General features: G+C 44.4%; 1 long non-coding RNA gene across 1 annotated transcript; it reads right to left on the bottom strand.

The window, feature by feature from the left end:
* Positions 1-4,626: 4,626 nt before the first annotated feature.
* Positions 4,627-8,967, bottom strand: LOC116969494. The gene is made up of 3 exons (XR_004410791.1): positions 8,912-8,967; positions 8,726-8,821; positions 4,627-4,706 (listed from the first exon to the last, which is right to left on the bottom strand). It is a non-coding gene; the product is annotated as an uncharacterized LOC116969494 (long non-coding RNA).
* Between the last annotated feature and the right edge of the window lie 4,882 nt (positions 8,968-13,849).

Raw genomic sequence — 13,849 nt, 5'->3', positions numbered from 1 at the left:
GGTCGGTGAACACATCCACTGGTTCTCCCTTATCCACTCTACTAGTTACATCCTCAAAAAATTCTATAAGATTCGTCAGACATGATTTACCTTTCATAAATCCATGCTGACTTTGTCCAATGAACTCACCACTTTCCAAATGTGCTGCTATCCCATCTTTAATAACTGACTCCAGAATTTTCCCCACCACTGACGTTAGACTAACTGGTCTGTAATTCCACGTTTTCTCTCTCCCTCCCTTTTTAAAAAGTGGGGTTACATTAGCTACCCACCAATCCTCAGGAACTACTCCAAAATCTAAAGAGTTTTGAAAAATTATCACTAATGCATCCACTATTTCTGCGGCTACTTCCTTAAGTACTCTGGGATGCAACTTATCCGGCCCTGGGGATTTGTCGGCCTTTAATCCATTCAATTTACCTAACACCACTTCCCGGCTAACCTGGATTTCACTCAGTTCCTCCATCTCATTTAACCCCCGGTCCCTTGCTATTTCCGGCAGATTATTTATGTCTTCATTAGTGAAGACAGAACCAAAGTAATTATTCAATTGGTCTGCCATGTCCTTGTTCCCCATGATCAATTCGCCTGTTTCTGACTGCAAGGGACCTACATTTGTTTTAACTAATCTTTTCCTCTTGACATATCTATAAAAACTTTTGCAGTCAGTTTTTATGTTCCCTGCCAGTTTTCTTTAATAATCTATTTTCCCTTTCCTAATTTGTCTTTTGTCCTCCTCTGCTGGACTCTGAATTTCTCCCGGTCCTCTGGTAGGCTGCTTGTTCTGTCTAATTTGTAGGCTTCCTCTTTTGTTTTGATACTATCCCTGTTTCCCTTGTTATCCACAGATGCAATACCTTCCCGGTTTTATTATTTTGCCAAACTGGGATGAACACTTGTTGTAGTTCATCCATGCAGTTTTTAAATGCCTTCAATTGCATATCCACCGTCAACCCTTTAAGAATCATTGGCCAGTCTATCTTGGCCAATTCACGTCTCATACCCTCAAAGTCACCTTTCTTTTAAGTTCAGGACCCTTGTTTCTGAATTAACAATGTCAATCTCCATCCTAATGAAGAACTCAACCATATTATGGTCTCTCTTGCCCAACATGCAGGTAGATTGGGAAAATCAGGTTGGTGCTGGACCCCAAGAAAGGGAGTTTGTGGAGTACCTCCGTCATGGATTCCTAAAGCATCTTGTACGGGAGCTTGCTAGGGAGAAGGCAATTCTGGATTTAGTATTGTGTAATGAACTGGATTTGATATGGGAACTCGAGGTAAAGGAGCCATTAGGAGATAATGACCATAATATGATAAGTTTTAATCTACAATTTGAGAATGAGAAGGGAATATCGGAAGTGTCAGTATTACAGTTGAACAAAGGGGACTATGGAGCTATGAGGGAGGAGCTGGCCAAAGTTGACTGGCAAGATACCCCAGCAGGGATGACAGTGGAACAACAATGGCAGGTATTTCTGGGAATAATACAGAAGGTGCAGGATCAGTTCATTCCAAAGAGGAAGAAAGATTCCAAGGGGAGTAAGGGGCGACCATGGCTGACAAGGGAAGACCAGGACAGTATAAAAATAAAAGAGAAGTATAACGTAACAAAGATGAGCGGGAAGCCTGAGTGAGGATTGGGAAACTTTTAAAGGGTAACAAAAGATAACTAAAAAGGTAATACAGGGGGGGGAGAGGGGGGGGGAAGATAAGGTACAAAGGTAAGCTAGCCAAGAACGCAGACTGTAACAGGTGAATTTATTATAGGGAACAAAGAAATGGCAGATGAGTTGAACAGGTACTTTGGATCTGTCTTCAAGTTCAAGTTCAAGTGAGTTTATTGTCATGTGTCCCTAATTCTTGCTTTGCTTAAGCACACAGAACACAGTAGGCATTTACTACAAAACAGATAAGTATGTCCATACACCATAATGTACATATATACACACATGAATAAATAAACTGATAAAGTGCAAATAACAGAAAGTGGTTATTAATAATCAGAGTTTTGTCCGAGCCAGGTTTAATAGCCTGATGGCTGTGGGGAAGTAGCTATTCCTGAACCTGGTTGTTGCAGTCTTCAGGCTCCTGTACCTTCTACCTGAAGGAAGACACATACAATCTCCCTGATGTACTAGTGGCCAGAGGACCTAGGGTGACAGAGGAACTGAAGGAAATTCACATTGGGCAGGAAATGGTGTTGGGTAGACTGATGGGACTGAAGGCTGATAAATCACCAGGGCCTGATGGTCTGTATCCCAGGGTACTTAAGGAAGTGGCTCTAGAAATCATGGATGCATTGGTAATCATTTCCCAATGTTCTACACATTCAGGATCAAATTCTGTGGATTGGAGGGTCGCGAATGTTACCCCACATTTTAAGAAAGACGGGAGAGAGAAATCAGGGAATTATAGACCAGTTAGCCTGACATCAGTGGTGGGGAAGATGCTGGAGTCAATTATAACAGATGAAATAGCGGCACATTTGGATAGCAGTAACAGGATCGGTCTGATTCAGCATGGATTTACCAAAGGGAATTCATGCTTGACTAATCTGGAATTTTATGAGGGTGTAACTAGGAAAATGGACAAGGGAAAGCCAGTGGATGTAGTGTACCTGGACTTTCATAAAGCATTTGATAAGATCCCACATAGGAGATTAGTGGGCAAAATTACAGCACATGATATTGGGGGTAGGGTACTGACATGGATAGAAAATTGGTTGGCAGATAGGAAACAAAGAGGAGGGATTAACGGGTCCCTTTCAGAATGGCAGACAGTGACTAGTGGCATACCGCAAAGCTCGGTGCTGGGACTGCAGCTATTTACAATACACATTAATGATTAAGATGAAGGGATTCAAAGTAACATGAGCAAATTTGCAGATGACGCAAAGCTGGGTGACAGTGTGAACTGTGAGGAGGATGCCATGAGGATGCAGAGGGACTTGGGACAGGTTGGGTGAGTGGGCAGATGCATGGCAGATGCAGTTTAATGTGGATAAATGTGAGGTTATCCACCTTGGTGACAAGAACAGGAAGGCAGATTGTCTGAATGGTGTCATTGGGGAAAGGGGAAGTACAAAGAGATCTGGGGGTCCTTGTTCATCAGTCACTGAAAGTAAGCACACAGGTCCAGCAGGCAGTGAAGTAAGCTAATGGCATGTTGGGCTTCAAAACTAGAGGAATTGAGTACAGGAGCAAAGAGGTCCTTCTGCAGTTGTACTAGACTGAAGTGAGACCAAACCTGGATTATTGTGTGCAGTTTTGGTCTCCAAATTTGAGGAAGGGCATTCTTGCTATTGAGGGAGTGCAGCTTAGGTTCACAAGGTTAATTCCCGGGATGGCGGGACTGTCATACAATAATACAATACAAATTTATTGTCATTTGAGCCCCAGTGAGACTCAAACAAAATTTTGTTTCCACAGCCATACAAACAAAAACAATGTCCTACAGACATACACACAATTAAGTTCACACAAACATCCATCACAGTGAACCCACTGTGATGGAAGGCAAAAGTCTTTTCTCTCCCCTGCTCTCCATGTCTCTCCCGATGTCGAAGCCCCAGGCGGACGATGATAAGTCCCACGGCCATTTTAGGCCGTGCCGGGCGATTTACGGCCCCGCTCCCGGTCTAGAAGTCTCGAAGTATATATTGATAGAATGGAGCAGCTGGGCTTGTACAGTCTGGAATTTAGGATGGAAGGGGATCTTATTGAAACATATAAGATTATTAAGGAATTTGACACGCTAGAGGCAGGAAACATGTTCCTGATGTTCAGGGAATCCAGAACCAGGGGCCACAGTACAAGAATAAGGCATAGGCCATTTAGAGATGAGGAAAAACATTTCACCCCGAGTTGTGAATCTGTGGAATGATCTACCTCAGAAGGCAGTGGAGGCCAATTCTCTGGATGCTTTCAAGAGAGAGTTTGATAGAGCTCTTAATGATAGCGGAGTCAGGGGATATGTGGAGAAGGCAGGAATGGGGTACTGATTGTGGATGATCAGACATGATCATATTGAATGGCTCGAAGGGCCTAATCCTGCACCATTTGTCTTTTATTGTAACATGTCAGAGATAATGTGATGGAACATTTTAAGATCAGCGGCAGATTTAAATGTGTGGGGGTTGGAAATATTGTCACTGCTTATGGGGAGAAGAAAAATAAAACCTGAAATGTATGATGGCCTTTAATAAATTCTACAAGAATAACAGTAAAAAGAATGTGGAACTCACAGGGTGGCCTGAAGACAATATTGCAGATAAATTTAAGTTGAAGTAGGATAAATACATGACGTTTCCTGGAATTTGGGGCATTATTGTCGGATGTGGTGAGTAGTTCGACAGATGGAACATTGACCTAGTACTGAAATACTGGTAAATGCAGCATTTATTTCAGAAATTTAACCCACCATTTTGTTACTGTGCACTTTCACTTTGCCAACTGTAGTGTAACCCCTCACCTTCAGAAATATCACACCGTCCTTGTGGTCTATCTGTCCCTGTAATTTTGAGAGTTCCTCCTGAAAGGAATTTAAATTCTCTTGAATCTCATGAAGATTTTTCTCCATTGTTTTTACAATCTTCTCCTCTTCTTCCCGGACATCTCCGAGTAAGCGCTGCTCTTTCTCAGTGAGAATCTGGTGCAGTTCAGCAAACTGGGATGTGATCAGTGACTGAAGGTTGTGTGACTCTTCCTGTCAGATGAAAGATGCAAATCAATATAAACCACGTCAAAGCAAAACTGGCAAAGTCTATAGCAAAATTGGGAAAATCAAGACACATTCTGGACCACAAATTATTACATACTCTGTATAATACACTCATATTGCCATATCTGAGTTACTGTGTGGAGATATGGGTTAACACCTACAAAACCAACCTACAGCCGTTATGCACATTACAAAAAACAGCAATAAGAATTATCAATAACGTTGGATATCTTGAACATACCAATTTATTATTCTTAAAGTCACATACACTGAAGTTCACTGATCTGGTTAAATTTAAGACTGCGCAAATCATGTACAAAGCAAGAAATAATTTACTTCCAAGAAATATACAAAAACTGTTTATGGAAAGACAGGGTGGGTATAATTTGAGAGGGGAACATAATTAAAAAAAACTCTTAAACAGACCAACTCTTAAAAGTATGTGCATAGCAATCAGTTAAAAAAGATGTTCAAAAACACTTGTTTAAAGGGGTATTGGAATGAGGATAGGTGAGTGGGATATTTGTCATACTGATTGTATTGGGAAGGGTGATTATAGAGTGATAGAAACATAGAAACATAGAAATTAGGTGCAGGAGTAGGCCATTCGGCCCTTCGAGCCGGCACCGCCATTCAATATGATCATGGCTGATCATCCAACTCAGTATCCCGTACCTGCCTTCTCTGCATACCCTCTGATCCCCTTAGCCACAAGGGCCACATCTAACTCCCTCTTAAATATATCCAATGAACTGGCCTCGACTACCCTCTGTGGCAGAGAATTCCACAGATTCACCACTCTCTGTGTGAAAAAAGTTCTTCTCATCTCGGTTTTAAAGGATTTCCCCCGTATCCTTAAGCTGTGACCCCTTGTCCTGGACTTCCCCAACATCGGGAGCAATCTTCCTGCATCTAGCCTGTCCAACCCCTTAAGAATTTTGTACGTTTCTATAAGATCCCCTCTCAATCTCCTAAATTCTAGAGTGTATAAACCAAGTCTATCCAGTCTTTCTTCATAAGACAGTCCTGACATCCCAGGAATCAGTATGGTGAACCTTCTCTGCACTCCCTCTATGGCAATAATGTCCTTCCTCAGATTTGGAGACCAAAACTGTACGCAATACTCCAGGTGTGGTCTCACCAAGACCCTGTACAACTGCAGTAGAACCTCCCTGCTCCTATACTCAAATCCTTTTGCTATGAAAGCTAACATACCATTCGCTTTCTTCACTGCCTGCTGCACCACAACCCAAATTTCCACCAACCCTGGTTGTGTGGCAAATAAATTATATCTATCTACATCTACCTGCATGCCCACTTTCAATGACTGGTGTACCATGACACCCAGGTCTCGCTGCATCTCCCCTTTTCCTAGTCGGCCACCATTTAGATAATAGTCTGCTTTCCTGTTTTTGCCACCAAAATGGATAACCTCACATTTATCCACATTATACTGCATCTGCCAAACATTTGCCCACTCACCCAGCCTATCCAAGTCACCTTGCAGTCTCCTAGCATCCTCCTCACAGCTAACACTGCCCCCCAGATTAGTGTCATCCGCAAACTTGGAGATATTGCCTTCAATTCCCTCATCCAGATCATTAATATATATTGTAAATAGCTGGGGTCCCAGCACTGAGCCTTGCGGTACCCCACTAATCACCGCCTGCCATTGTGAAAAGGACCCGTTTACTCCTACTCTTTGCTTCCTGTTTGCCAGCCAGTTCTCTATCCACATCAATACTGAACCCCCAATGCCGTGTGCTTTAAGTTTGTATACTAATCTCTTATGTGGGACCTTGTCGAAAGCCTTCTGGAAGTCCAGATACACCACATCCACTGGTTCTCCCCTATCCACGCTACTAGTTACATCCTCGAAAAATTCTATAAGGTTCGTCAGACATGATTTACCTTTTGTAAATCCATGCTGACTTTGTCCAATGATTTCACCACTTTCCAAATGTGCTGCTATCCCATCTTTAATAACTGACTCTAGCAGTTTCCCCACTACCGATGTTAGACTAACTGGTCTGTAATTCCCCGTTGTATATATGACTAAGATACTGTATAGTATATGCGGGTTTTTTATTTTATTTCTCTTTTTTGTATGGCTTTGTAAATATTTGATTAGTGTTCAAATGTAACTAATTTGGTGTACATATAGTGGATGGTGTACATATGGTGTACATATAGCAGCTAAATTTGTATAAGATAATTACAAGCAGTTGAATAAGGGGTGGGAATTAATAAGCTTTGGCTTCTTCCTGCTGCTTTTCGGACACATATGATTTCATTTATTTATAGATATTGTTTATGACACTTTATAAATATTCTTGTTTTGTTTTTTGTATGCTGTTTCACATTTGCTTTTTATTCTTTTATTCTGTTCGAAATAAATAATAAAATTAAATTAAAAAAATATATATAATGTGTCACTCTGCCGTGTTTCCTCATGACATGGAATGTGACAATCAGCTAATCAATGTCGAGTTCTGGAGTGCAGAAATATGCCATTCGGCCCAACATGTCCATGCTGGGCTCTGTACGTATCTACACTGATCCCATTTACATGTATTTAATCCATAGCTTTCATTACCTTGGCAATTTAAGTACTCGTCTTGATAATTATGAAATATTATGTGAAAGTAACGCACAATCAAATAATTCCCATTTCCCCAGTATAATTCCCTGCAGCCTATTCCATTTCATGTGTCCATTAACCCTCAGTGGACAGAACCAGGTCATCAGAAGTAGCAGACACCAGCACCACTTAGAATGACAGACTTCATAGAGTCACACAGCAAGATTGATTAGTAGGACTGGGTGTTACAATCCCTAAGATTTTCACTACAATTGACATTCATGGGTATGACCACCAAGTGAATTTGGTAACAATCAGACACATCTTCAGTTGTGTACCTCAACGTCACTGGGTGTTTCGGCCTTTTATCACAAGACATCCTCAGTCGAGGCAGGCCCACCGCAGGGTGATCAGACCTGGGTGTGTGTCTTATTGCTGATCTCTAGATGGTCACGTGGCAGCCCAGACAGCATCTATCCTCTTCAGCCACAGCCAGTGACTGCTCCGTTCGGCAGCATTGGCAAGTTCTTTTCTTGCCCTCCTTTGTGCCTGCCCTCTGACTCCTACTTCCCTCAGGAGCCTTGCGGTGGAACTGGCTACATAGCCCCTGCACCCCACCGCCACTGGACACACCCTTACACTCCAACCTCTCTCCTCTGCTGCAAGGTTTGAATATCAAAGCTTTTTCCTTTCATAAGCCTCATCCACAGCCTCCTCCCATGGGACCGTCAGCTCAATGATGAAACAGTGTTAGATACCGACCAACACGCCACATCTGCACTAGTTCCACTTGTCCGCATTTGGCCAAGACAGTTCTAAAACGGTGCTCTCCACAAATTTGTTTGAATATCTTTTAAATGTTGTTACGGTACCCGAGTATGCTACCTCATCTGGCAGCTCGTTCCATGTACCCTAGTACTTCCACAGTTGTCATTCACATTCATTTTAAATCTTTTCCCTCTCAGCTAAAACCAAAATGCTCCACATTCTCGATCCCCATACTAAGGGTACGAGATTGACCATCCAACATATCATTTCATTTCATGATATTATACACCTGCCACAGACTGCTGTGGTCCAGGGAGTAAAGTCCTTGGCTGCTCAACCTCTACCAAGAGTTCTGGCTCTCAACTACTGAGTTCTATAAAGGTTCTTGATTCTTGGTTTCTTGGTCCTCCAAAATATTCCAAATGGAATTTAAACTGGAGATGGTACCTCATGGTGGTACCCCATCTCCCCCCCTTCCCCACACCTCTCTCCCTCTCCCCTCTCTCCTCCCCTCCTCCACCACTCTCTCCTCCCCCTCTCCATCTCCCTCTCCTCACCCCTCTCCCACTCCTCCCATCCCTCTCTCCCAAATTATTGCACACATCACTGCATCAAATCCACACAAGAACATTAAATCGATAGCACAAAGCCTCACCTGAACTCCAGAAATGCTCTTTTTCTGTTCCTGCTCCATTTTCTGGATCTCTGATTCCATTTCTGTGAGAGATTCGAAAGAAGATTTCACCTGTTCCTGGGGTTGGGTTTCAGATCAGAGAATAAAAATGTCAGACAAGGAAGAAAAGATTAGACAATGATGTGATCAAAAGTGATTTGGTTTTACCTTGTAGAATTCAATTGCTTCTTCTATCAGCGTTAAGCTGTGAGACTTGTGTTCCCGCGCAGTTGCACAAATCAAACAGATCAGTTTCTTGTCAGTTTTACAAAACAGCTTCAGTTCTTCCTGATGTTTCTCGCACTGAAGTTTGCTTTTCTTCGCTTTGAGATTCAGGCTCAGTGTTCGAGCTTTCTCAGACAGTCTAACCAAGGCCCGATTCACCCTGAGGGTGCGGTTTGCAGAATCCTCTCTGCATTCCGGGCAGGAGTTTCTCCCCTCCCTGTCCCAACTCTGTGTGATACAGGAGCGGCAGAAGTTGTGCCCGCAGTCCAGCGCCACCGGATCGGTGAAGAAATCCAGGCAGATGGGACAAACTACCTCCTCGGTCCAACTCCCGGCCGGGCGTTTCGCAGCCATTTTATTATCTCCCTGGTTCAATATGTTTTCACTGACGTGTAGTTGCTGAATCCCTGCATTACAGCGAGTTGCCACCGCATTACCGCGTGTGTCCACTGCGCTCGCTGCCGTCCCGGGCAATGCATGTTATTCGGCTGCAAGGGTTCAGTGTGAAGGTGTCCTGGCCACTTCCAACCAAAGATTCTCTAGGACAGTGATTCCCAACCTGGGGCCATACCATGGCAAATTTCAGGGGGGCACAGAAAAAAATTGGGATTTAGGGGGCCACAGGTTCAATCAAGTCAAGTCAAGTCACATTTATTTATATAGGGAAGTTTCACGGCAGTCGGGTCACAACTCATGACCCGTACTGTTGCTACGCTACTCCAACTGGAGTACACGCGATGAACTGCAGGTAGGCACTTACCATTGTTTCCAGCGTAGCGGGCCCGTTAAAACCCCACCGCTGAAATTGTCAATCTTTGCCTGTAAATAATTATGGAAATCGGGATAAGCGTGAGAGACATTTAGCCAACTTCACAATTCCAAAAGTGAGGAGAAATGACGGCAGATAGAAGCGGGAGCTGAAGGGACAACAACAGCCAGAGTGCTTGGCGAACATTGGCCGTTTGCTCACTGCATTTCATCAACTAAGGTGTTTTTTCTTGATTCCTTTGGCATCTAAAAAGTTTCAGAAGTGATAAATCTGGCTGTAATTTTTTTTAATCGTCCATGGTTCTCAAGTGGGTTTTTACATACAAAATGAAAACGCATCGGAAGAAAAATTTACAGCCAGATTGATCACTTCTGAGATTTTTTAGATACCAAAGGAATCAAGAAAAAACACAAATAATGCCTTACTGTTGATGAAATGCAGTGAGCAAACGCGATAATTCACAATATTTTCAATTCCGATATCTGCACGGCCAATGTTTACCAAACACTTTAGCTGCTGTAGTCCCTTCAGTTCTCGCTTCTCTTTACCTTCATTTCGCCTCACATTTGGAATTCTAAAGTTGGGTACATGTCTCACACTTACCCCGACTCCCACAATTTTTTTTAGCGCAACAATTCAACATTTTGGAGGTTTTTAACAGGTAGGAACGTACGGGTTTTTAGCATTAACAACATATACCTGAAGTGACGAATGTCCTCCAGATGGATTTAGCGGCTCCATGCGTCGAGCCCTCTGACCCAGTGACCTATCGTGCAAGCTCCATATAGCACATTTAAAAAACTCTCGTTGGCCAAAGTGCTTTACATTTGTTTTCAGAATAGCACAACAAAACAGACTACATACATATATACATGTAGCCCTCACTCAGAGGACGTCAGGAAAGGCTTGGGAGTATAGATAAGTCTTTAGTCTTGACTTAAAAGAGTCGATGTAGGGGGCAGTTCTGATGGGAAAGAGGATGCTGTTCCACAGCCTAGGTGCTGCAACCGCAAAGGCGCGGTCGTCCCTGAGCTTATGCCTAGACTGCGGGATATTCAGCAGCCCCATGTCGGCCGATCTGAGGGGCCTGGAGGTGGAGTGGTGGGTGAGAAGACTTTTAATGTAGGTGGGGGCAAGCCCATTGAGGGCTTTGTAGACATGGAGGAGTATCTTGAACAAGAACGCAGCCGCCCGACTCATCACCCACACCAAATCCTGGCATCACATCACTCCAGTCCTCAAACAACTTCACTGGCTTCCCATCTCCCACCGGATCACCTACAACATCCTGATCCTCACCTACAAAGCCCTCCACCATCTGCCCCCCCCCCCCCATATCTCACTGACCTCCTCTCCCCCTACCAACCCTCACGGTCCCTCAGATCCACATCAGCCGGTTTCCTCTCCATCCACAAGTCCAACATCCGCAGTTTTGGGGACAGAGCCTTCTCCAGGGCAGTTCCCAGGCTCTGGAACTCCCTCCCCCAACTGATCCGCAATTCCGTGTCCCTCACCATCTTCCAGTCCCGCCTCAAGACCCATCTCTTCACCTCTGCCTATCCTTAGCCCACCGTCCCCCTCCCTTTTCATCTGTGCATTAATTGCCTCATATTGTGTTTTGAATTGAATTCTGTCTGTACTAGTCATGTCTCTACTATTTATTTAATTCCCCTTACATGTTTTTCCTCTACCTGCTAAATTTTTGTAAGGTGTCCTTGAGACTCTTGAAAGGCGCCCATAAATAAAATGTATTATTATTATTTAAGTTTATACGGAACCGCACAGGGAGCCAGTGGAGACAGGCCAGGATCGGGGTGATGTGGTCCCTTTTTCGGGTGCCCGTCAGGAGTCTCGCTGCGGCGTTTTGGACCAGTTGCAGGCGGGACAGGGAAGATTGGCTGATGCCAGTGAAGGGGGCCACAGAGCTACCACCCTGTTGCCTCCTAAATTTCAGTTCTAATAAATTCAAAATGTAGTTGAAATATTTTTGATGTTTGTGGAATAGAATAAAAGAGAATATATGTGCAATTAATAGACACTTATGGAAGGTATTATAATATTAAAATACTTTTTTTCCGCTAATAATGTCAGGGCGGGGGGGGGGGGGGGGGGGGGGGGCACAGAAAAATTAAAAGATCCCAAGGGGACCATGAGCTTAAAAAAAGGTTGGGAACCACTGCTCTAGGATATTTGCTTCCAACTAATCTCACACGAGGGAGGGGATAGTTAGACATTAAACTGGCCTGAAAAAAGACAAAGCTGAGCAAGGGGCTTGTGAAAGACTAAGGCAGGACAGAAAGGAACGGAGCCTCGGGTGTAACCTGAGGAGTTGTTACACCGGTGGGGCAGTGGGACCCGCCACCCGCATCTCCGTTCACAGCAACCCCCCCCTCCCCCTCCGCCCTCATTTTAATCCACAACAGTGCACCTGTCTCTCATGCAGCAGCCTTCGGGGCAATCTATGTTTGCGTGTATGGTTACTTTAAAGGATATTATATGACCCTTTAACATTTATTGCAGTTTGCAAAGGTTGACTTTGTCTGATGATCAGTTCTACTTCGTTATGTTTGGTTTTGGGAAACAGGCCATTCGGCCCACCGAGTCCGCACCGACCAACCATCCCCGCACATTAACACTTTCCTGCATGCGCCGGCTGGGGGAAGTTAAAAGGAGATGTGCGGGACACAGGGGGTGTGGGTGCCTGGAACCCGCTGCCAGGGGTGGTGGTGGTGGAGGCAGATGCGATAGTGGCGTTTAAGAGGCAATTGGCTGCCCCATCTATGCAAGTACCAATGCTCTGACCTTTGGGTTTGGTTTGATTTCTAGCTACATTTGCGAAAACATGACCTTCGGCTCACCGAGTCCGCACGGACAAGCGACCCCCATATGAACACTATCCTGCACACAATAGCGACAATTTTACACATACGCCAAGCCAATTAACAGATAGGGGGTTGCACGAAAGGTCACTGGGTCATAGGGCTCGACGCACGGAGCCGCTAAATCCAACTGGAAGACATCCGGCACTTCCCGTACATGTTATTAATGCTAGAAACGCGTACTTTACTACCTGTTAAAAACCGCCAAAACGTTGAATTTTTGCGCTGAAAAAAATTGAGGGTCGGGGAAAGTGTGAGAGACATGTACCCAACTTTAGAATTCCAAATGTGAAGCGAAATGAAGGTATAGAGAAGCGAGAACTGAAGGGACTACAGCAGCTAAAGTGCTTGGTAAACATTGAAAATATTGTGAATTATCGCGTTTGCTCACTGCATTTCATCAACAGTAAGGCATTATTTGTGTTTTTTCTTGATTCCTTTGGTATCTAAAAATTCTCAGAAGTGATAAATCTGGCTGTAAATTTTTCTTCAGATGCGTTTTCATTTTCTATGTAAAAACCCACTTGAGAACCATGGACGATCTAAAATTTACAGCCAGATTTATCACTTCTGAAACTTGTTAGATGCCAACGGAATCAAGAAAAGTAATTTCTGTTCCGTTGCCGGATGCGGTTAACGCGTTAAAATGAACGGATCGACAGACAGACAGACAGCTCTGATTTCAGTTGCTGTTTATTTCACTCTTCCCACATTTACATTTTTTTACACACCCGGAGCGGAACCGGAGCAGATTCTCAGCCAGTTGTTTCCATCCCAAGGCGCAAAGAAAGGATAAAGTTTCTCCGTGAATTTATTCCCAGTGAAGGTGTGGAGATGGGACTTGGTGTCCGCGTCGTGAAATGAAACTGTCCCGGACTCGTAACTGAGATAAACTCCCACCCTCCCGGGGATGGGACGGGCGGGGAGAGGGGATGGAGGGGAGGTGAGTGCATCAAACCCGCCAAACAACCGCTCGATGCTCCAGACTCCAGTCTCCGGGGTCAGGTCGACCCATCCCTTCCTCTCCACAGACTCTGCGGCGACTCCCAGCCTCCACCATTGACTCCCCGCCACCTCCACCTCCCAGTAATGTCTCCCCGATGTGAATCCCTCCGATCCCAGCACACACGGCCAGTCTGTAAACCTCTTCCCGGTGTCAGGGAGACTCCTCTCGGTCCCGGTCCATCTCACCCTCTTCCGATCCTCAGACACCTCGAGCAGCGGATGCGCTGT

The sequence above is a fragment of the Amblyraja radiata genome, unplaced genomic scaffold (genome assembly GCF_010909765.2).
Source record: "Amblyraja radiata isolate CabotCenter1 unplaced genomic scaffold, sAmbRad1.1.pri S66, whole genome shotgun sequence".
In the NCBI taxonomy this organism is placed as follows: domain Eukaryota; kingdom Metazoa; phylum Chordata; class Chondrichthyes; order Rajiformes; family Rajidae; genus Amblyraja; species Amblyraja radiata.
Note: the sequence above shows the minus strand (reverse complement) of the source record. Positions and strands in the feature narration are given on the sequence as shown.